This window comes from Mandrillus leucophaeus, unplaced genomic scaffold (genome assembly GCF_000951045.1).
Source record: "Mandrillus leucophaeus isolate KB7577 unplaced genomic scaffold, Mleu.le_1.0 Scaffold223, whole genome shotgun sequence".
NCBI lineage: Eukaryota > Metazoa > Chordata > Mammalia > Primates > Cercopithecidae > Mandrillus > Mandrillus leucophaeus.
In genome coordinates this window covers 1,824,313-1,849,433 of record NW_012102288.1, presented here as the reverse complement: position 1 = coordinate 1,849,433, position 25,121 = coordinate 1,824,313, and the positions used below count along the sequence as shown (strand labels likewise).

General features: G+C 42.0%; 1 long non-coding RNA gene across 1 annotated transcript in view; it reads left to right on the top strand.

Annotated features, from left to right (window-relative positions):
• The window catches only part of LOC105540593, a 149,281-nt gene that overhangs the window by 52,817 nt on the left and 71,343 nt on the right, over positions 1-25,121 (top strand). Inside the window, exon 2 of the long non-coding RNA XR_001006214.1 lies at positions 16,457-16,549. This is a non-coding gene — a long non-coding RNA (uncharacterized LOC105540593). The remainder of the gene's footprint in view (positions 1-16,456; positions 16,550-25,121) is intronic.

The window sequence follows — 25,121 nt, the reverse complement described above, 5'->3', positions numbered from 1 at the left end:
GCCTGTAATCCCAGCACTTTGGGAGGTGAAGCAGGGCGGATCATGAGGTCAAGAGTTTGAGATCAGCCTGACCAACATGGTGAAACTGTCTCTACTAAAAATACAAAAATTAGCCAGGCATCGTGGTGCACATCTGTAGTCCCAGCTACTCAGGAGGCTTAGGCAGAAGAATCGCTTGAATCTGGGAGGTGTAGGTTGCAATGAGCCAAGATCGTGCCACTGCACTCCAGCCTGGGTGACAGAGTGAGACTCCATCTCAAAAACAAACAAACAAACAAAACATACAATTTAATTAATATTACAGTTGTTTTCTCTGGAACCACATATTTAGAAACTACTAGTGATATGGTTTGGTTGTGTCTTCACCCAGATCTCACCTTGAATTGCAAAAATCCCCACGTGTCAAGAGCAGGGCCAGGCAGAGGTAATTGAAGCATGGGGGTGTTTCCCCTATACTGTCCTTATGGTAATGAATAAGTCTCATGAGCTCTGATAATTTTATAAATGGGAGTTTCCCTGCATAAGCTCTCTTGCCTGCCACCATGTAAGACATGACTTTGCTCTTCATTCACCTTCTGCCATGATTGTGAGGCCTTCCCAGCCATGTGGAACTGTGAGTCAATTAAACCTCTTTCCTTTATAAGCTACCCAGTCTCAAGTATGTCTTTATTAGCAACATGAGAACAGACTAATACAACTAGTTATTTTCAGTGTTCAAAAATGAAATTTTCTTAGTATGATAGTATAATTTATCTTGTACCGTAACATCTGATGCAAGGTTATTGATGTTTTCACCACTTATACTTAGAAACATCTTCATTGTCTACCAATTTGCATATATCTGCCTACTATGAGGACGGCAAGAGCAGAACTGGCTCAGGAGACAGTGACTCAGGCTTTGTCTGAAATTAGTTACTGATTGGCTGTGTTTCCTGAACCAGGTAGTTTACTGCTCTGGATTTTAGTTTCTATTTCTTTAAGAGATTTAGAGGCCAGGCGCCGTGGCTCACTCCTGTAATCCCAGCACTTTGGGAGGCCAAGGCAGGCGGATTACCTGAGGTCAGTAGTTCAAGACCAACCTGGCCAACATGGTGAACCTTGTCTCTACTAAAAATACAAAAATAAGCCGGGTGCAGTGATGAGGGCCTGTAACCCCAGCTACTCAGGAGGCTGAGGCAGGAGAATCGCTTGAACATGGGAGGCAGAGGTTGCGGTGAGCCGAGATCATGCCACTGCACTCCAGCCTGGGTGACAGAGTGAGACTTTGTTCTCCCTGCCCCAAAAAAAAAGAGATTTAGAGCCATATGATATCTTATTCCTCTTATCATCCTTAGGTTCCATAGGTCATGATAGAGTCTCCAGGGAATAAGGGTCTTTCTCTTAAGTTACACAAAGCCCTAGAAATGGTAATCATTTATTGGAAAAACATATGAATATAGAAGACATCATTGTATTGAGTTTTATAAAAACTCTTCAGCAACCTATGCATGGGCTGACTGACATGTTTGCCTTGCCTCTATCCTGATTGTTTTCTCCTTTCACTTAGGAATAAGCTCTCGACATAAGGATCTCTGTAAATGCTTTTAGGTCTGTTAAGAAAATGCTGACTCAAATTAGCTACAAGGGAGAGAAGAGTGAGAGTCACTTGTAGTTGTTTGTTTCTTAAATTCTTAGTGACCAAAAATATGAGAGAGATGGGGAGGTGAGAGAGACAGAGAGAGAGAGAGAGAGAGAGAGAGAAAAGGGAGTGGGGGAGAAGAGGGAGAATATTTGCTGCTGCAATAAAACCAGTTGTTTTGTTCATATAATAATTTTTAAAAACATTTTGCTCAACTTTTCTCTTGAATAAAATACTTATAGCTACTTTAAGGATTTTGAGTTGAAGCAGAATTACTCAATGTGGAAAAGGTTAATTTATAATGGAAACTAAAAAAGATGAAGAAAGAGGGATGCATGGGTAGCAGGAGAGTAAAGGAAATGTAGGAGCTAATTTGCTTGGTTTTAGAGATGATAAAATTTTAATGTCAATCAAACCTTGTATATGATTCTTCTTATATTATGTATATTTAACTTTCTTGAAGTTGACTAGTTTTCGGAGACAAGAAATGTTATACTTTGCTGATCAGTTTAAGATGCCATGAACTTTTTTGAAAGCAATTTGGCAACATGCATTAATAATTTTAAAAAATTATACCATTTGATCTAATAATTCTACTTTTAGAAATCTATCCTAAGGAAAAAAATATAAAAAATGAAGAAAAATAATAAACAAAAGATGTTTCTTGCTAGGCTATTTTTAATATCAATCTGTCCAAAGTAAAAATATGTTTTTACTTTGTTCCTTTCCAGGCCAGATTCCATAATCTATTATTATAATTATTCTCTTGTAAATACGTTCATTCCTCTGTCTACCTTTCTTTTGTGTCACTCGCCTGGCTAACCCTAACACTGAATAAGCCCAACTCTTTACTCTCTGTCAGTTCCTAACCTTGGCGGAGAGAACCACAGTCCAGTGGAATAATAGAACTATCAATTCATGATTATCAACCTCAACCACTATTTATGTGCTTGATATATATGCCAAATTCAGTGACAATTTCTACTCCTTCTCTTAGTGAATCTAAGCACCAACACTCTCTTTTTCATGAAACACCCTGAAACCTTCCTTTGGTTTCTGTAGCATCATGGTTTCCTTGTTTCCTTCCTGCATTTCTGGAGTCTCCCTTATCTTTTACCTGTCCTTTAAGTTTTCCACTTCTTTAGACCTCAGTCTTTGAGCTCTTCTTTCTTCACTGTGTTCTTTTGCTTTCAGTGACCGTAGGAATCCCCTTGGCTTTACATGCAACCTCTATAATGCAGATGTCCCAAATGTATCTCTTCAGCCCAGCCCTTTCACCACATCTCAGACTCCGACATCCAAATACCAATTTGTCAGAGCCACTTGGCCCTCCACTGTCATCGCTGGCTCCTGCCATTCCCTCCGGGTCTGCTCTTCTTTTAAAAAATGCAGATTCCACATAAAGAAATTAAGAATGTCCCTTAATATTTTGGTGAATTTCCTATTGGGCAAATCATAGCTATTTGTGAAGAGAAATACAAATATTAGAAAATAGAATGAACCAACTTAGAACCAAAAAACTTGAGAACTTTCTTATCCAAATTCATGACTTGGGTGTTTGCAGTTTAAGCTTCTGGTTTAATAAATGCAAATGTTAAAAAATACAAAACATGGAATACTATTAGGAGCTCATAGTGTACCTAATGTAATTTGAACATTATTTTTTAAAAAACCACAATACAAATCCTTACCAGTTCCCTAGGCTTTTACATCTATAATTTAGACAAACAGAACACACAGCAGAGGTAAACATGCTTATTTCTCAGAGGAATAGATTCACAAAAATCCCCATTTGCAGAAATGCACCCGGGATTAGTAGCATTAGTGCAGACATTCCACTTATGTATATATGTTTTAAAAACACCCTGAGGCATACAGGAAAAATAACTGCCTCTATTTTGTGTGGTTGTCCTTTGGGAGAAGTAGAGTTGATATGTGAACATTAACAAGATGCATTTACTTTTGAAAAGTAGATCAGCTCAAAATTGTGAGTCATAAACAATTTTCTGGCTCAGTGGTTCTTAGCCTTTGGAAATATGAGAACAGCTTTTTAACATTAAAAAAAATTAGAGATCTCCTTCCCATAAAAACAAAGCAACACTAAACAAACACCTCACACAAAATCACAGTAGCTTTGATGTGTTCATTTCTTTCAGTTGAGGAGATAAAGAGAAAAAAGTGTTACTATTAATTTGGTAATTCTTTAAGAAACTTGTATTCTTTCTCTTTTCTCTTGATTTCCTTCTATGTTTGTGTTTACTTTTTTGTTAATATACTGTATTTTTGATATGTCACTTTAAATTATTTGTGGTAAGAGTAAGAAGAAAAGTAATTTAGTAATCTTTTTATTGGATAAATTATTTTTAAAGAGAATAAGTACTTTATATTTAAACTATTTGAAACTACATATGCACATAGGTTAAGAAATCAGAAATCCCTCTACAGGGATATTAATAAAAAACAGCCACTCGCTGGTATCCCTATCCATTCTCCCAAATTTCTACTCCTCTGCAGCATTTTCAACTAATAGAGCTGTTCTTAAAAATACCTTTTCTCCATATCTCTATATAGCAGATTTATATTGTTACTTCTTTTGCTACAACTTTGTTACTGAACTGTTGTAGTTTTAGTGATAATGCATTGCTTCATAGCTTCTCTTTTGACCTACCATACATGTTTACTTCCATTCTTCTCCTGCTCTCCCAGTGAAGCAGAGCACAATTTTGGTTAGATCAATATTTAATGTTATTTTGACTATAAAAGTGCTATTTACAGATAAACCAACCGGTATACTATGATTACTTTTTCTTTCTTGTAAAATACTTTATTTTCCTTGGAGTTAATACTCATTGTTTACTTAGTTGTTTTCTATGCTTATCCCTAATTCAATCCCAAATTCTGTCAGTTGTCCAAATTTAGTCAGCCACATTAAATTTTGTCTAGTCATCTTTTCGAAAAAATTCCTCTTGGGGCCTTCCAACTTGTCCTAAACCCTCCTGGTTACTCTCAAGACTTGGTCCAGAGTTATGTTCTTGGGAATCCCCCCCATCTCCCTACAGATTTTTTTAACTTCTCTATTATGTTGGATTGCCTGTTTTTGGTTCCCTTGTTTTCCTGTTTCTTAGTTTACTCCTTTGTTTTGATTGAACATGTTCTTTGGTAGTCTTCTGAGAAAGATGTATTCAAAAAAAGTTTTTTTTTCATATCTCACATCAGAATATATTTTTGGCCGGGCGAGGTGGCTCACGCCTGTAATCCCAGCACTTTGGGAGTCTGAGGCCAGCCGATTGCTTGAGGTCTGGAGTTCGAGACCATCCTGGCTAACACGGTGAAACCCCGTCTCTACTAAAAATACAAAAAAATTAGCCGGGCATGGTGGCGGGCACCTGTAGTCCCAGCTACTCGGGAGGCTGAGGCAGGAGAATGGCGTGAACCCAGGAGGCAGAGCTTGCAGTGAGCCGAGATCACGCCAATGCACTCCAGCATGGGTGACAGAGTGAGACTCCACCTCAGAAAAAAAAAAAAAAGAAAAAAGAAAATATTTTTATTTTATTTGGACATTTTTTCAATAGTTTAGATATAGAATTCTAGGTTGGAAATCGTTTCCCCTTAAAATTTTGGGTTCTATCTACTAGTATTGTTGAATGATGCAATACTGTTCTCTTAATCAAAAAGAACAAAACATTGGTGTTTTTAGACTCTTCTCTGCTTTATTGTTGTTCTGAAATTTCACAATGGTATACCTTCATTGATGTCTATATTCATTCATTATATTGGAACTTTGTGTCCCTTTCAGTGTTAAAACTAATTTCCTTCAATTATGGGAAAATTATTTTGAATTACTTTCTTAACTATTTACTCTTTTTTTTTCTCTGTTCTCTGTTTCTGGATTTTCTGTTATTTGGATCTTTGTTCTACTGGACTTTCCTAATTTTTCTATTTTTTATTAAATAAATTTCCATTTTCTATCCTTTTGTCTTTTATTTTCTGGAAGATATTACTTTCTGGAAGATTTATTCTTCCTTCTACTGAGTTTTACATTTGTGCTTTCATATTTTTGATTTCTCAGAACTCTTTTTTATCCTCTGCCTATATTTTTATTTGTGTCTTATTCTTACTTCATGGATGTAATACATTCTCTTATTCCTTTCAGAATATTAGGGATATTTTTTGAAGATTTTTTCTTTCTGTATTGCATCTATCTCCTGTAAGTTGCTTTCTTTTCTGTTAGTTGCTTTGATTTCTGTATTTCATATGAGATACTTTCCTTACTTTCCTTACATGCCTGGTGATCATTACCTATCTACTCATTTTTAAATGGGACATTAAAAAGCTGATAGGAAGATTCATGCCTGTGAATGGAACTGACTATCATGGCCATCTTCTTATATCAGTATAAGGCCATCTTTTTGTATCAGTATCCTTAGGACTTTCTTCTTGGGCTAGTATAAATTTCCAGATTCAGATTACCTTCCATTATTAGAAAATACTTTTACTCTGACATTTATTCAGTAGTGTAGGTATAGAATTCTAGATTCGCTAATCTTCCTGGTATGTTTGTACCCAATTTTCAATAACGGGGAGGGGGAGGGTCCTCAGATTTGATATGTAAACTTTTACTTAATTCTACCCATGTAATTACATAGAATGATTTTTCTTAGGCTCTTTCAATGTAAAGAATCATCCCATAAAAGCAGGAGGGATTCCAATCTAAAGTTTGGTTCAGATGTTGGGACTGATGATGCCACACACACATGAAAAAGCTATTGTGAGGTTTATTACTTACAGAATTGAGGTCTCTAGGAAGAGCAGGGCAGGCCTCTTAAGCAGATCCTAAATGGCTTGAAAGAGCTAGGAAAGGAGACTGGAATGGGTGTTTATTGCTGTTGATGCTAGCCCAGGTGAGGGTTCACTCGCAAAGAGGATTGCATGGCTTGAATCTCCCATCAGTGCCAAAGCAGGGAGCCCCCAAGCTTTCTTATCAGCTTGCCTAGATGTGGGACACAAGAGGAAGAAGGAAGGTGAAGGTTAATGAAATGAATCCTCATTACAGGAATGCTCTGGACAGAGGTCAGAACATTTAAGAATGGCTTCCACTTTCAGAAAATATTACAAGAGGGGATTATCTTACCGAGGTCTGAGATAGAGAAAGACTTAAATTTGAAAGCTCCAATTTTCCCTTTGTACGGCTAATGATGAGGCCAGGAGTATGTATGTGATTCTACTGCTAGGAAAACTTGTTAAATGATCTTTCATATGCAATGGCTCTCAGAGTGTGAGAGATCACCAGCAGCATCAGCAGTTCCAGAGAATTCATTACAAATGCAAATTCTCTGGGGATGAGGCCTTACAATATTGGTTTTAACAACCCTTCCTGTGATGCTAATATGTGCTCAAATTTGAGGACTTTAGATGTAGAGTATGCAAACTAATCCATGTCTAGGAAGGAGCTGGAGAACTAAATGGGCATAAAGAAAGAAAAGGACTTTTGAATTTTTTATTGGCAAGTGGAAGAGATAGAAAGACAGGTCATGTCCCTGGGAAGAACAGGTACAGGGGAAGATTCCTGGAAAGAGGAGAGGAGCCCTGCAACATGGCAGGAGGCTAGGGTCTGAGGAGGAAGAGAGCTGGTGAGAATTTCCAAGAGGTAGGGATGGTTAAAGATGTCTTAAGATGGTGATATGTGACACTCTGCTTTATGCTTTCTATGTTGTAATATTTCTCCCTCAGTCATGTGTGATCAGTAGAAGTCAATTATACTGGTGAGATGTGGTGGCTCACGCCTGTAATCTCAGCACTGTGGGAGGCTGAGATGGGCAGGTCACTCGAGGTCAGGAGTTCAAGACCAGTTTGGCCAACATGGCAAAAGCCCATCTCTACTAAAAATACAAAAACTAGCCAGGCATGGTGGCACATGTCTGTAGTCCCAGCTACTCGGGGGGCTGAGGTATGAGAATTGCTTGAACCCAGGAGGTGGGGGTTGCAGAGAGCTGAGATCATGCCACTGCACTCCAACCTAGGCAACAGAGTGAGACTCTCTTGACTCTCTTTAAAAAAAAAAAAAAAAAAAAAAAAGAAGTCAACTAGACCTACACACAACCAAGTTGTATTAGACAGTGGGGAATGAAGGAGAAGAGGTCAAGGAGGAAAAAAAAATTACCATTACTCTGTGCAGAGAGAGGATGTCTTTTTAATTTTTTCTTATCAATGCATTCAGTATTCACTGACTGACTGACTAAATAAATGAAATGTCTGAGTACTTTTAGATGGAAAGAACTTAGGCCCATTACTTCTTTTTTAAAGAAGTAATTTGTTGCCTTAAGCATATCATATATTAAAAATAGAAATAAAAAAAGATTATGTATTTTATTTTTTAAAATGCAGATAGCAAAATATGTGAATCCCTTTATACAGACTAGCTATATAAATTATGTATGCAAATTCCTTACAGAGTGTACCTATTTTTATAAATATTTATATAAATTATAGGGTCTACATTTTCTTTGAAAGTTGTTAAACTCTTATTCCTATAAACAGATGTCTTATAAGCTTTTAGAATACTTTTTCTTATTTTTTAAAAAAGTTAAACATTTTTACTAGGGATTATTGGAAAGGAAAAATAATCCAAAAAGAATAATTAAAGTTATTCATAATAATACACCTAGAAATGACAGGAATCATGTAGAATTTTATAGTTGGAAGGGCCCCTCTGTGTTAATTGCATACCTGTTATTTTACAGAACTCCTTGCCCTCCTAACTTCTTCAGAGTCTTCCCTTCCACACGTTTATTGATTTAGACCAAAACATCAGCATTAATTGTTATCCCTCATCACTGTATTAGTCTATTCCCACATTGCTATAAGGAAATACTCGAGACCGGGTAATTAATAAAGGGAAAAGGTTTAATTGACTCACAGTTCTGCACGGCTGGGAAGGCCTCAGGAAACTTACAATCATGGCGGAAGGGGAAGAGGCACGTCTTACATGACGATTGGTGAGAAAGAATGCGCACGTAGGAGAAACTGTGAAACACTTATGAAACCATCAGATCTCGTGAGAGCTCACTATCACAAGAACAGTATGGGGGAAACTGCCCCCCATGATCCAATCACCTCCCACCAGATCCTGCCCTCGACACGTGGGAATTATGGGGATTACAATTCAAGATGAGATTTGGGTGGGGAGACAGAACCTAACCATATCCGGGAGGTGGGGGTTGCATATAAATCACTTTGCATAGTTCTCCATCATTACCATTGTGGTAGGAAAAAAGGCCCAAACCCTTTCCTTGAAGAAGCTATGCTCTTGCACGTGTGACTTTTTTTTTTTTTTTTTTTTTTTTTACTATGTCTTTCTTGGTACAGATAGTCCCCAACATTTGGTGGTTTGACTCATGATTTTTCAACTTCATGATGGTGTGAAAGTGATATACATTCAGTAGAAATGACACTTAAAATTTTGAAGTTTGATTTTTTCCTGGGCTTGTGATAGGTGGAAGGATACTTTCAGATAATGCTGGGCAGCGTAAGGGAGGTGCCATTCCCAGTCAACCAGCTGATGATGAGGGTAAACAGTAATTCCATTTTTCACTTTCAGTAAAGTATTAAAAAAGTTACATGAGATATTTAACACTTTATTATAAAATACGCTTGCTGTTAGATGACTTTGCCCAACTGTAGGCTAATGTAAGTGCTCTGAGCATGTTTAAGGTAGGTCAGGCTAAGCTGTGATGTTCGGTAGGTGAGGTGCATTCAGTGCATTTTTGACTTAACGATATTTTCCACTTAGGACAGACTTATCAGGACATAACCGCACTGTAAGGTGATAAGCATCTGTATCTATGGATCCCACTCTGTGAATTCATCCACTCTTCTGGCTTCCATGAGCTGAGGATCCTCAGCATATTTTTGAAGCCCAAATTTCTCTTCTGCAATAATTTATTTCCATCTGTCCTTTTGAGATTTCTTTTTGGATGCTTTTCTGTTTCCCCAAAGTCTTTATTTCAAGAATGGAATTCTGGTTTCCTCCAGCATGCTCCAAAAGAGTTCGGGTCTCCTGACTTAACTATTTGTGTTTGTGTCACTACCATTGTGGTAGGAAAAGAGACCAAAATCTCTGATGAGATTTCTTCTCGTCACTCCTGTGGTCTTCCAACTCTGTCTCTCATCTCTAATCTGGTCTACTGAGGCCCCTTGATCATTCTTTCATAATAGCATCTGTGCTGATTCTTTTCTGTTTTTTATTGATCCCTTCACACCTGGATCATTGTGATTGTTTCATGAATGGCCTCCCTACCTTGAGTCTCTCTTCCCCTCCACACCGCACTTTCAAGTGCTGCAGAATTAACCTTGTAAAAATACTACTCTTACTCTGTAATTAACCCGTCCAGGAACCCTTGGGGGCTTCCTGTTGCCAAAAGGGTAAAATCAACAATCTTTGTCCCGGTGACCAACTCTTCTGCAATCCTTCAACCTCATCTTCTTCTATTTTTTAATGAAAAAAAATCTGTAACTAGGATATCCTGCTTCTGGTTTTTGAATTCTCCTGGCTTATTCTCTCCATGAGAGATTATATTGAATAAGCCTGTCTTCTTCAATTCCTATTCTAGATGCTAACATTGTATTTCCTCTGAATAACCTTTTTTGATCAACTAACCCACAGCTATTTGTTTCTCATTTGAGCTTATAAAGCACTCATTGTTCCATGAATTGGCTCTTAATCGTAGAATAATAACACTACTCTCTGAGTAACTACTATGTGCCAGGCATTGTTCTAAGTCTCTCTTAGTTCATTTAACCTCAGTCAATCAGATAAAGTAAGCATAATTATTACATCCATTTTGCAATGGGAACAGAGGTACGGACAGGTTAAGTAACTGACTCAAGGTCATAGGATGGTAGAGCTAGGATTTGAATCAAAACAATCTGGTTCAGAACCTGCCCTCTTTTCCACCCATACTGCCTCTCAGTCTACACTGCCTTCGATTGTTATTTCACTCTCTGTTTGTGCATGCCCATTTTTATATGTGTTGCGTTCCTAAAGAAAATGAATGCCCCTTGAAGGCAGGAACTATATCTTATATGCATTCTCTGAAAGGCCGAGCAGAGAGCTATGTGCTTAAATAAGCACTGAATGTGTGTTTGATTTGAATGGATTATGGAGCATATTTTTCCCTTCCTGAGATAATGTAACTTTTTTTTCTGAGATGGAGTCTCGCTCTGTCACCCAGACTGGAGTGTAGTGGTGCGAACTCAGCTCACTACAAGCTCCATCTCCCAGGTTCACACCATTGTCCTGCCTCAACCTCCTGAGTAGCTGGGACTACAGGCACCCGCCAGCACGCCGGCTAATTTTTTGTATTTTTAGTAGAGATGGGGTTTCACTGAGTTAGCCAGGATGGTCTCTATCCTGACCTCGTGATCCGCCCACCTTGGCCTCCCAAAGTGCTGGGATTACAGGCATGAGCCACTGTGCCTGGCCAATATAGTTAATTTTTATGATTTGAAAAGATAGTCTCAAAATCAGATTTGACTAAGTTATGATGAAAAGAAAGGTAAAAATCAAGTGGTGAGCCAATGTCCTGGCCTCACCTCTTGGGTTCAGTGAAGTTAGATCATTTCACAAATTACACTGTGTCACGTCTGAAAAGTAATGAGGGCTTAATGAGCCCACACAGTTCTTGCCTTTTTTTTTTTTTTTTGTAGTGGGTGAAATGTAAACTTGGTTAAGACCTGTATGTCAGCAAATAAGAATTAACTAGCCTTGACTCTGTTGCAGCTGAATGACCATGATTGAAAATGCAATTACTCTTTCCCAGTGTTTTTTTTTTTCTTTTTTCTTTTTTTTCATTCTGAAGCCAAGTATGAGTTGGAGGAAAGGTGTGATAAAATTTTCCTATATTCTCAGGGGGTTCTCACTGACAGGCAGTTCAAGGAAAATGCAACAAAAACGCCTGCCATACCAGGAAAAGGCAAACAGCCAGAGGTATGGTAGAGAAGATATGCCTTTTAACACTCTGAATTGTATTACATGGTTACTTAAATCTGTATCATAACTTGTAACTTCTGTTTTTTTTCTCTCTCTCTTTAGAAGGAAATTTCCTCAGAAGCACTTCAGATTACTTTAAATTACTTATCAGGCCAAACTGGGTAAAACTGTCTTTCTTAAGAGCCATTCACGTTTAAAATGTGGACATGGAGCTCCAACCCCATGCCAACTGAGTGTTTTAATAGCAGTTTTCTGATATTTTTCCAGTACTTTATAAGTGAAAGGGGATCCTTGTATTTATTTTGTGATTATTGTTTGCCCAAATAAAATTTGCCTCTTGCAAAGCACCAGTAGAGAAAATAAATCATTGAACATTGACTGCAGGTCATGAACTGCAGAGCCTATTGGGCAAAATACAGGGGATCAAAAGAATGTGAGCCTGGTCTTGGTAAAAAATGGCATTTACCTTCTAGTCATGAAGGCAGGATTGGATTTGAGGCCCATCTCCTTCAGCCACACATTCTTCTTTCAGACGTCTCAGCAGTCTTGATAATATTCAGCTTTTGTTTATACTCGGTAGAGCCTAGATTTGATTTCCAGGGTTTATCTTCCTTCCGTGACCTGAGAGAAAATCACTCTCAAGGCTGCCAGTTGTGGTCTGTAGGTTGTGCACCTGACTGGGACTGTGTAAGGTTACATAGTACCCAGCCTGCACATCGACACATGTTGGCCCTGACCACTGTGTCTAGATTATTTCTGCCAATCGCCAATCTTACCTATTCTGTGTCGATGTCATAGATTTAATACTCAGAGTTCTAAAGGAGGATTGCCTTACTTTTATTCCCATGTACTAACCATAAAAGATACCAAGTAAATGCCAGACATGGTGGCTCACACCTGTAATCCCAGCACTTTGGGAGGCTGAGGCAGGTGGATCACGAGGTCAGGAGTTTGGCACCATTTACTGAACATTCACTAAGTGCAAGAAGATACTAGACCTTGCCTTTAGAACTGCACTGTCCAATTCAGCGACCACTAGACACACATAGCCATTGTGCACTGGAAATGTGGCAAGTCCCAGTTGAGACATGCTATAGATATAAAACTCACTTTGAATTGTGAAGACCTCTTACAAAAAAGTAACTATTTCATTATTAATGTTTCATATATTATATATCAAAATGATGTTTTAGATACATTAGATTATATACAATATATTAAGATAAGTCTTATATATGTGTATATATTATATAATGTATTAAGATAATACACAATATACAATTAAGATTATATACAATAAACTAAGATACATCTTATCTATTTCTTATTATTTTTTAAAGTGTGGCTACTAGAAAATTGAAAGTTATGTGTGTTACTTGCATTTGTGGGTCATATCATCTTTTTACTAGACAGTGTTTCTTTATAATTAATAGAAAGAGAATGACATGTAAGCACATCACTGTAAGTCTGCGGGACAAGTGCTTTAAGCGGGGTACCTATGAAGTATGGAGAAGGGTGCAGCTAATGAGCTGGTGTGCTCAGGAAAAAAGGCCGAAGAGCCTAGAAGCAGTAGTAGGAAACAATAGAAATACTATTTTCATAGTTGCTCTTGATTTAGTTAAAATGGTGTATTACTAATTTAGAATGGTTATTATTGATTTGTCTTGTTATCTGAATGACAACAGTATTTTTCTTATAGAAACGTCTCAAACATCATGCATGCATTATCTCAGGGTACCACCAGATGGTGCTGTGTTCTAGGATTGAAAAAGGCTGGCAAGAAAAAGTGGCACTCTTGACTTTCAGTGGTTCCTAAGCTTTTCAAAAGGGCACTCGGAACATTTTTGAGCTTGCAGACCCAATATATGTATGTCTATTTAAAAAAATAAATTATATACCTAATATTGCACTAATACATTGTGGCAATTATAAGATACACTTATAGAAAAATTGAAATATAAAAGGCTATGATAGACTGAAATTCGAATATTTCTTTCCTACACTACAATGAATCTCTTTTGGGGATTGCATATCCCTGAGGTGTGTGCATCTGCCCTTTGAGAACGCTGGTTTATTTAACAATTGTTGTATAATTTTATTTTATTTTTCATCTTTATAAAGATAAAAGTAACAACAAAAAATATAAAACAAAACCTTTTTTTACTACGCATGGGTATTAAAATATGGATCACAGTTACCTGTCAAACCATTTCAAACACTGAAATTAGAAAAAGTTAAGACTTTTTCCTGGGGGATCTTTGTATTTTTTAGTTTTAAACTAGATTTAGTGTAATGTATCAGAATCATAAATGGAATAAAATAGCAGACCAAGTCTAAATTTTTTTCTGTTATATATTTTGTTGTTCAAAAATCAAAAATGTTAACTTTAAAGAGCATTAACAACCAAAGCAAAAGAATGGGTATAAATGCCAATGGTGCCCATATCAAATAAATATGTAGAATTGAATTTTTGACTGCTAATTTTCCTTTTGTGTTATTAATGTATTTATTTATTTATTTGGAATTAAATTTTTTAAAATCCTAAAAATCTCAAAACAAAGAGGAAAACTTTATTAGACTGACTTTATTAGAGGAATACAATTGCAGTTTTCCCTGATTTTACAGAACTATCTCTGTATAAAGTTTTTTTTGTTTGCTTTTGTTTTTGGTTTTTTATTTGCATAAATTTTAAGAAGTACAATTGCAGTTTTATTACATGGATATATTGCATTGTGGTGAAATTTGGGCTTTTAGCATGCATATCACCTGAATAACATGCATTGTATCTATTAAGTAATTTCTCATTCTGTACCCCCTCCCACCATCCTACTGTTTGAGTCTTTAATGTCTATTACTCCGCACTATGTTCCTGTGTACACATTATTTAGCTTCCACTTATAAGTGAGAACATGCTCTATTTGACTTTCTGTTTCTGAGTTGTTTTACTTTAGATAATGGCCTCCAGTTTCTCCACGTTGTTGCAAAAGACATGATTTCATTCTTTTTTATGGCTGCCTAGTCTTCCATGCTGTATATATACCATGTTTTCTTTATCCATTCATCCGTTGATGGATACTTAGGTTGATTCCATAACTTTGCTATTGTGAATAGTGCTGTGATTAAACTATGAGTGCAGGTGTCTTTTTGACTGGTTTCTTTATTTTGGGTAGATACCAGTAAATCCCAGTAGTCGGATTGCCGGGTTGAGTGGTAGTTCTATGTTTAGCTCTTTGAGAAATCTCCAAACTGTTCTCCATAGAGGTTGTACTAATTTACATTCTCATCAACAGTGTATAAACATTCTTTTTTATCCCTATCCTCACCAACATCCATTATTTTTTACTTTTTAATAATAGCTATTCTGACTGGTATAAGATAATACGTCATTGTGGTTTTAATTTGCATTTATCTGATGATTAGGGTTGTTAGGCATTTTTTCATATGCTTTTAACTTTTGGATTTCAGAGAACAGGTGATCCTTGTTACTTAGGTGATTTTCACTGGCCAGATGATTCCCCGGGGGTCAGGCCATCCCATGGTCAGGTGAGTTCATGGTCAGGTGATCCCTGCTTGTCCAGTCAGCTGTGGTGGAGGCCGAGTCTGGATGACAGAGTATAAACATGAAACCCAAATTTCAGAGAATAAGGATTATGGGCTAGGTAGAGACTCCAGCAGGCATCATCTAGAGCAGGGGTACCCAGCCCCTGGGCCTCAGACTGGTACTGGTCTGTGGCCTGTTAGGAACCAGGTTGTGCATCAGGAGGTGAGCGGCAGGAGAGTGAGCATTACCACCTGTGCTCTGCCTTCTGTCACATCAGCTGCGGCATTAGATTCTCACAGGAGCCCAAACCCTATTGTGAATTGTGCTTGCGAGGGATCTAGTTTGCCTGCTCCTTATGAGAATCTAATGTCCTAATGCCTGATGGTCTGAGGTGGAACAGTTTATTCCTGAAACCAACCCCCAACTGCCACCCCTGGTCAATGGAAAAATGATCTTCCACGAAACTGGTTCCTGGTGGCAAAAAGGTTGGGGACCACTGATTTACAGTAATTCCTGGCAATTACACCTGCATGATATTTTTAATCCTTTTTGTAAGACATGTACAGTGTGGTATTGATAAGGATGCTGGATTGGGAGTTATTGACCTTGGTAATCATTATGATACTCACGTGACCACTTTACTCATCAGTCTGAATTCATCTGGATACAAGCATAACACTAAGTCTCCCCATTAAAATCGACAAATCAATCAATTCATCCATAAAAATATGAACATTAAGGAAAGCCAGATAAACAAAATTGGTTACATGAGTATCATAATGATTACCAAGGTAATGAGTAGACATGGTTTATCAAAGTGAGGGGCAGAATGTAGGGAAGAAAGCAAGCTGAGGACTCACTGAGACCAATAAAGGATCTACTTTTTTGTCAACCACAAATCAGGGTAAGTAAGAGTGTTAGGCAATTAGGTTGATAAGTAGCAATAACCTATTGTCCATGTCCTTGTATTAATCAGTTGTGTATTAATAAATGAACAATTTTGAAAACCTCTTGCAGTTGACCTCTGAATTGCGTTTTCTGTTCGCTTTGGTCCTTGGCAGTAGCTGAGGAGTGGAATTTACGGCCTTGTTTAGCAGCACTTTACAGAGCAAATCATGCCCAGGGGATTCTGTCATCCTAATTTTATTCATTGAATCAGGAGGAAGTCAATATCTCCACAGCTTTGGAGGTTGGATTCTTTCAGAATGAGGTGAATGGAAGACCATGTGGATCATTTCTATTTATTTAAAATTCAAGGCCAGACATAATAAAATAAGAGGAACTTGATAAGATAATTTTTGTCTCCTAGGAAAGCACTGTCTTAGAACCCAGCTCACCTGATTTTGCCGATGAGTCAACTTCGAAGCGTGCCTCATTCCGGAAAGTGAATCACGTAATCACAGTAAGTTACACACATAACAGGCATAGATGGCTCCTTGCTGTTATGTTTAAGCCAGTGGTGTACCACCTTTTCTGTCTGTAATTCTTCACATTTGTCAGATTAGGTCAATATAAAGGGCTGCACTTTTTTGACAAGGATGTGGTTGCCATGTTAGCTTCTTATGCCCTTAACTGCCATTTTGAAGATCAAGTTTAATTTCCCAGACTTTGTATTGAAGAAAAACTCAATTCCCAGTTAGCTTTACGTGGCTACAACATTATGACACACTTCTATCGAGAAATATAAAGGTAATTCCTATGATTGACACTAGGATTTTCCTGGCTTTGTGTGTAGTTTACATGTGTGTTATACAATGATATCCGTAATGCCACTAGACCGGGCTCCGTTAGTTCTGTTTTAGTTAACGTATTAGTCTGTTGTGCCTTATTATTATACAGGAATACCTGAGGTTGGGCAATTGAAAAAGAAAAGAGGGTTGTTTGGCTCACAGTTCTGCAAGCTGTATAAGCATAGCACCAGCAACTGCTTGGCTTCTGCAGAGGCCCCTGGAAGCTTCCAGTCATGGTGGAAGGTGAAGGGAAGGCAGGGATGTCACATGTTGGAAAAGGAAGCAAGAGAGAGGGGAGGGAGGCACCAGGCTCTTTAAACAACCAGCTCTCACATGAACTAATAGATCAAGAACTCACTCAGTTCCACAGGGGATTCCTGAGGGCTCTACTCTCATGACCCAAACACTTCCTAACCAGCCCGCCTCCAACACTGGGGGTCACATTTCAATGAAATTTGGAGGGACTGACATCCAAACTATATCAGTTGTAATTGATTACATTAATGAATTTTCACTATTTTACTGGTGGCTCTTAGGATAAAACTTCAAGGATTTTAATATTAACCTATGACACATGTTAGCTTGTGACAGAACCAAGCCTTTAGTATCACCCAAACTACCAGGCAACATGTGACTTTTTTTTACATGGCAGAATATACTTCATTGTATGCCAAGACCAGCTCTGTCCGGGAGACCTTAACTGAGTGGCACTAGAGGAATTAAAGACACACACACAGAAATATAGAGGTGTGAACTGGGAAATCAGGGGTCTCAAAGCCTTCAGAACTGAGAGCACTGAACAGAGATTTACCAAGGTATTTAGTAACAACAAGTCAGTCATTAGCTTTGTTTCTATAGATGTTAGATTAACTAAAAGTATCCCTTATGGGAAACTAAGGGATGGGTGGAAATAAAGGGATGGGTTGGGCTAGTTATTTGTAGCAGGAGCATGTCCTTAAGGCACAGATCGCTCATGCTATTGTTTGTGGTTTAAGAAGGCCTTTAAGCAGTTTTCCGCCCTGGATGGGCCAGGTGTTCCTTCCCCTCATTCTGGTAAACCCACAACCTTTCAGCGTGGGCATTATGGCCATCATGAGCATGTCACAGTGCTGCAGAGATTTTGTTTATGGCCATTTTTGGGGCCAGTTTATGGCCAGATCTTAGGGGGCCTGTTCCCAACAACTGTATTTCCATGTTCCGCAAAGTTTTTTGGGCATAGGGCACTGATATTAATGAAAATTTATATGTATCATGTAAATATTTAAATTGTTTAAGTGCATTTTGGCATTATGCACTTCATAAATATATGTTGTAATTGTTAAAAATATTAGGTAAAAAATAAATATAAATTGCAGTTATGATCGTTTCTTTTTGCCTACCCTGGGGGTATGTGCTTTCTATTTGGACTTTTCTGCCAAGGTCACAAAATCATGATTACATCCACCTTTCATATAACTAGGGAAATAAAAACAAATCAACATTACCATTCTGGAAAGAACTTTTCTGAGTCTTTTTGTCCAACTACTTGTTTTTTAGGCACAATTAGGAGATTGTTTCTAAGACAATATTAATAATTAATTCTATGTGGTTTTCAAAGTTTTAAATTTTAAAGAACTCACTCAGTCATGTGACAGAGCATAATTATCTCAAATAACAGGAAAAGCATGTAAGTGATGACATGACTGTGATTCATTTCCTCTGTGTGGTCACTGTTTGACTTTTTGGGATCAAATGTTCACTTGAGAGCCAGGGGTGCCTGGGACCTGGGAAAAAATGCATCCCTGCCCAGGATCCTCATTCTGTGAGTCACACAGACAAAACCAAGGGTTGGTGAGTGACAACTAAGACCAAGGTTGGAACCTGCTCATAGGAGAAGCTTCATTTGGTCCTTCTCCAGCAGCACCTATATAGCCACTTCTAATCCACAATTCGAGGGATGGAAGGGCATATTCAGTTTTTCTTCCTTGGTAATTTGAAACCAACTTGATAACAGCTTGTTCAAATGAGGAATGGATAGAACATCTGTTTAAATCAACCCTCAGAGTGAGAGACGGAACTTTTGTGTGCCTAATATTCCCATTGGCTAACCCAGTGCTTAAGCCTCTATATCATGGCTTCTGAGAGCTTTCACCCAAATGCCCAGTGTGAAGGCATGGTCCTGTCAGGAGTGGTTTTTCTGCTTGGAGATGGCTTTTGCTTCACATCTTTCTATTCTCCAAGGCTGTTTACTTCACCACCTATCCAGAAAGAATTTTTTTTTTTTTTATGATTCCATAATTTTTTAGTACTGGAAAATTTTTCAGTGTTTTCACATACATTATTTCATTTGATGTTCATAATCCTTCAGGGTAAATAGGGTAGGTTGTTGGTGTCCGTATATTATGGATAATGAATCAGAGATTCAGAGAGGGTAAATCTGATTTCTACTGCAAACAAAAGGCAGAAAAATTATAGCAGAGGAAGCATATTTCATTCTAGTTTTCAGCATATCTAGATTAATTCTGGTTTATTTTCAATTTCAGTTGAATATGTTACACTTCCTCAACTGCTGTCCTGGGGTTCATTGAGGTGGAGCCACCTAGACATCATATACATGCCTTGGCTGCATTTACATCTCACCCCTCCTGCTTCCCCAAGTATAATCACCCCAGTGTTATTAAACAGATTATAAGAAAATGAAGTGTTCAGTGCTAACTCCAAAATTCCAGGCGCTATGATACTGCTGCACACATCCAAAGGGACTTCCTACTTTAAGAAACTCCCTTTTAAATGAAACTCTTGACTTCTTAGTGTTGCCTCAGAAATGTGCTTTTCATTACAGAGAATATTACAGAGAGAGTTCTGCTGCCTCATGGAGGAGCCACAGGAACTGTGCACAATCTTTCTTACCACAGAGTCACAAGGAGAAAATTGGCAGCTTAGGAGACCAACCAGCTAAATGAGATATGTCAGCCGACAAACAGCTTAAATACTCTTGGATCATTTTTCCTCTACTTTATCGAGTAGTTTTAGTTTGAGGGAAGTGAACGATCTTCTGGGTGGCTTCCTTACTCAAGATTTCTCTGTCTCTGTCTTCTTAGGCGTTTGTTTCTTTATGCCTGGATCTGCCACTTCACATTTCGCCTTTTTTCCCATATCTACCTCTGACTCTATCTTCGTCTTTTTGTCTCTCCCTTTATTTTCTTTATTTTTGGTTTCTCTTTTTCATTTTCTCTTATATTGTCAGTCACCTTAATTTCTATAAACACATAATTATCACTAACAATTAAAGAGCTTTATAAATGATGATGAAAATTTGAAACAAATTTCTTAAAGAATCTTTGAATCATTGTGTGTGTGTGTGAGAGAGAGAGAGAGAGGGAGAGAGAGAGAGGAGAGAGAGAGAGAGAAAGAGAAAAGTATTTATTGTTGACCTGTGATTTCCTCAATCCCAACCCTAAATGTGAGTTGTAGAACTTGGATTTGAACCTGCAGCCAGTTAGGGACCAGAGCATCTGCTCTTTAGCACCACATCACACTGCCTTCCTCCTGGTCTCCAAACGTATAACTGAAATATTATTGTAACTGAAATATTATTGTATCTTGCTCTTAGTACCTCTCCTGTATAAATGCACTCTGGCATTTCTTTTCAAATAACTATAATTCTAGATACATTTGCATAAATAGGATTAGAATCTTGCAAAAGTATATTCTTTCCAGAGAGTGTCTGCACAGGAGAAGGAGGCCAGCAGATGTCAGTCTCACCTCAGTAGAAGAGCTGAGAATAGTTTCATTGTGGCTTTTCTTCATGGGAGTTTGCTTTTTTTGAATGAACTTTCAAATAACCACACTCAGGGGAGCGCGCACTCAGGTGAGTGTGCACTCAGGGGAGCACACACTCAGACGAACGTGCACTCGGGGGAGCATGCACTCAGATGAGCACACACTCAGAAGAGATCACACTCAGAGTAGCGCACACTCAGACAAATGCACACTCAGAGGAGTTCACACTCTGGGGAGCGCACACTCAGGGGAACACGCACTAAGACGAACGTGCACTCAGACAAGCGTGCACTCAGGGGAGCGTGCACTCAGATGACCGCACACTCAGAGGAGCTCACACAGACGAGTGCACACTCAGGAGCGCACACTGAGGTGAGCGCACACACAGAGGAGCACACACTCAGACGTGCGCACACTCAGAGGAGCTCACACAGACGAGTGCACACTCAGAGAAGCTTACACTCAGAGGAGCGCACACTCATAGAAGCTCACATTCAGACGAGTGCACACTCAGGGGAGCGCACACTCAGAGGAGACCACACTCAGAGGAGCACACTCAGACGAGTGCACACTCAGAGGAGCTCACACTCAGGGGAGCATGCAATCAGGGCAGTGCACACTCGGGAGTGCATGCTCAGATGAACGTGCACTCGGGAGCATGCACTTGGAGCACAACCTCAGAGGGGTGCACACTCAGAGGAGTGCACACTCAGGGGAGCGCACACTCGGGGGAGTGCGCGCTTGGGGGAGCGCCCACTAGGGGGAGCGCACACTCAGGGGAGTGCACACTCAGGGGAGTGCACACTCAGAGGAGCGCACACTCGGGGGAGCGCACACTCAGAGGAGCACACACTCGGGGGAGCACATACTAAGAGGAGCGCACACAGGGGATTGCACGCTCTGGGCACACTCAGGGGAGCGCACACTCGGGAGCGCACACTCAGGTGAGCGCACATTCAGACGAGTGCACCCTCAGGGGAGCGCACACTCAGGGGAGTGCACACTCAGACGAGCGTGACCTATGGGTGCGAACATTCAGGGGAGTGCACACTCGGGAGCACGCACTCAGGGGAGCACACACTCAGGGGAGCGCACACTCAGACAAGCGTGCACACTCAGGGGAGCGCACACTCGGGGGAGCGCACACTCGGGGGAGCACACACTCAGGGGAGCGCATACTCAGGGGAGTGCACACTCAAGGGAGTGCGCACTCAGACCGACGTAAACACTCAGGGGAGTGCACACTCAGGGGAGCGCACACTCAGACAAGCGTGCACACTCAGAGGAGCGCACACTCGGGGGAGCGCACACTCAGAGGAGTGCACACTCAGGTGAGCGTACAATCAGATGAGCATGCACTCAGGGAAGCATGCACTCAGAGGAACGCACACTCGGGGGAGCGCACACTCAGGGGAGTGCACACTCAGACAAGCGTGCACTGAGGGGAGTGTACACTCAGATGAGCGTGCGCTCAAGGGAGCGCACACTCAGGGGAGCGCATGCTCAGGGGAGTGCACACTCAGGGGAGCACGCACTCAGACCAATGTGCACACTCAGGTGAGTGCACATTCAGACGAGCGCACCCTCTGGGGAGCGCTCACTCAGGGGAGTGCACACTCAGGGGAGTGCACACTCATGGGAGCGCACACTCAGACAAGTGTGCACACTTGGGGGAGCGCGCACTCAGGGGAGTGCACGCTCTGGGCACACTCAGGGGAGCACACACTCGGGATCGCACACTCAGGGGAGTGCACACTCAAAGGAGTGTGCACTCAGACTGTCGTACACACTCAGAGGAGTGCACACTCAGGAGAGCGCACACTCAGAGGAGCACACACTCTGGGCACACTCAGGGGAGCACACACTCGGGATCGCACACTCAGGGGAGTGCACACTCAAAGGAGTGTGCACTCAGACTGTCGTACACACTCAGGGGAGTGCACACTCAGGAGAGCGCACACTCAGAGGAGCACACACTCCGGGAATTGCAAGCTCTGGGCACACTCAAGGGAGCGCATACTCAGGACAGTTCACGTTCAGGGGAGCGCACACTCAGGGGAGCATACACTCAGGGGAGTGCACATTCAAACGAGCGCACCCTCAGGGGAGTGCACACTCAGGGGAGTGCACACTCAGGGGAGTGCACACTCAGGGGAGTGCACACTCAGAGGAGCACACACTCAGGGGATTGCAAGCTCTGGGCACACTCAGGGGAGCGCACACTCGGGAGTGCACGCTCTGGGCACACTCAGGGGAGCGCGCGCTCAGACCAGCGTGCACACTCTGCACACTCAGGGGAGTGCACACTCAGGGGAGCGCGCACTCAGACGAGCTTACCTCAGGGGAGTGTACACTCAGAGGAGCGCACACTCGGGGGAGCGCACACTCAGGGGAGTGCACACTCAGGGGAGTGCACACTCCGGGGAGCACGCACTCAGAGGGGTGCACACTCAGGGGAGCACGCACTCACACCAGCGTGCACACTCCGGGGACTGCACACTCAGGGGAGTGCACACTCAGATGAGCGAGCCTCAAGGGTGCGCACACTCAGGGGAGCGCGCACTCAGACCATCGTGCACACTCAGGGGAGCACGCACTCAGGAGAGTGCACGCTCGGGGCAGCGCACACTCGGGGGAGTGCACACTCAGAGGAGCGCACACTCAGGGGATTGCACGCTCTGGGCACACTCAGGGGAGCGCACACTCAGACGAGCGTGCCTCAGGGGTGCACACATTCAGGGGAGCGCACACACAGGGGAGTGCTCACTCAGACCAGCGTGCACATTCAGGGAAGTGCACACTCTGGGGAGAGTGTGCTCAGGAGAGCCCGCACTCAGGGGAGCGCACAATCAGGAGCGCACACACAGGGGAGCACACACTCAGGGGAGTGCACTCTCAGGGAAGTGCACACTCAGGTGAGCGTACATTCAGATGAGCATGCACTCAGGGGAGCATGCACTCAGAGGAGCGCACATTCGGGGAAGCGCACACTCAGGAGAGTGCACACTCAGGTGAGTGCACACTGAGGGCACACTCAGGGGAGTGCACACTCAGACTGAAGAAAGCGCGCACTCAGGGGAGCGCACGCTCAGGGAAGCGAGCACTCAGCGGAGCGCACAATCGGGAGTGCACACTCAGGAGAGCACACGCTCAGGGGCGTGCACAGTCTGGGCACACGCAAGGGGGCGCACACTCAGGAGAGTTCACGCTCAGGTGAGCGCACACTCACACGAGCTTGCCTCAGGGGAGCGCACACTCAGGGGAGCACACACTCAGGGGAGTGCACACTCAAGGGAGCGCGCACTCAGACCGGCGTACAAACTCAGGAGCGCACACTCAGGGGAGCGTAAAGTCAGGTGAGCGCACATTCAGACAAGCGCACCCTCATGGGAGCGCACACTCAGGAGAGCGCACACTCAGGGGAGTGTACACTCGGGGGAGCGTGCACTCAGACCGGCGTACACACTCAGGGGAGTGCACACTCCAGGGAGCGCACACTCAGATCGGCATGCACACTCAGGAGAGTGCACACTCAGAGGAGTGCACACTCAGGTGAGCGTACATTCAGATGAGCATGAACTCAGGGAAGCATGCATTCAGAGGAACGCACACTCGGGGGAGCGCACACTCAGATGAGCGCACACTCAGACAAGCATGCACTGAGGGGAGTGTACACTCAGATGAGCGTGCGCTCAAGGGAGTGCGCACTCAGGGGAGCGCATGCTCAGGGGAGTGCACACTCAGGGGAGTGCGCACTCAGACCAATGTGCACACTCAGGGGTGCACACTCAGGGGAGTGCACACTCGGGGGAGTGCACACTCGGGGGATCGCACACTCAGGGTAGCGCACACTCAGGAGAGTTCACGCTCGGGGAGCACACACTCAGACGAGCCTGCCTCAGGGGAGTGCACACTCAGGGGAGCGCACACTCGGGAGTGTACTCAGGTGAGTGCACATTCAGACGAGCGCACCCTCTGGAGAGCGCTCACTCAGGGGAGTGCTCAATCAAGGGAGTACGCACTCAGACCGGCGTACACACTCAGCGGAGCGCACACTAGGGAGTGTACACTCAGGTGAGTGCACATTCAGACGAGCACACCCTCTGGAGAGCGCTCACTCAGGGGAGTGCACACTCAGGGGAGCAGGCGCTCACAGCAGCGTGCACACTCAGGGGAGTGCACACTCAGAGGAGCGCACACTCGGGGGAGTGCACACTCAGGGGAGTGCACACTCAGGGGAGCGTGCACTCAGACCATTGTGCACATTCAGGGGAGTGCACACTCATGGGAGCGCACACTCAGACAAGAGTGCACACTCGGGGGAGCTCACACTCAGGGGAGCGCACACTCGGGGGAGCGCACACTCAGGGGAGTGCATGCTCTAGGCACACTCAGGGGAGCACACACTCAGGGGATCGCACACTCAGGGGAGTGCACACTCAAGGGAGTTTGCACTCAGACTGTCGTACACACTCAGGGGAG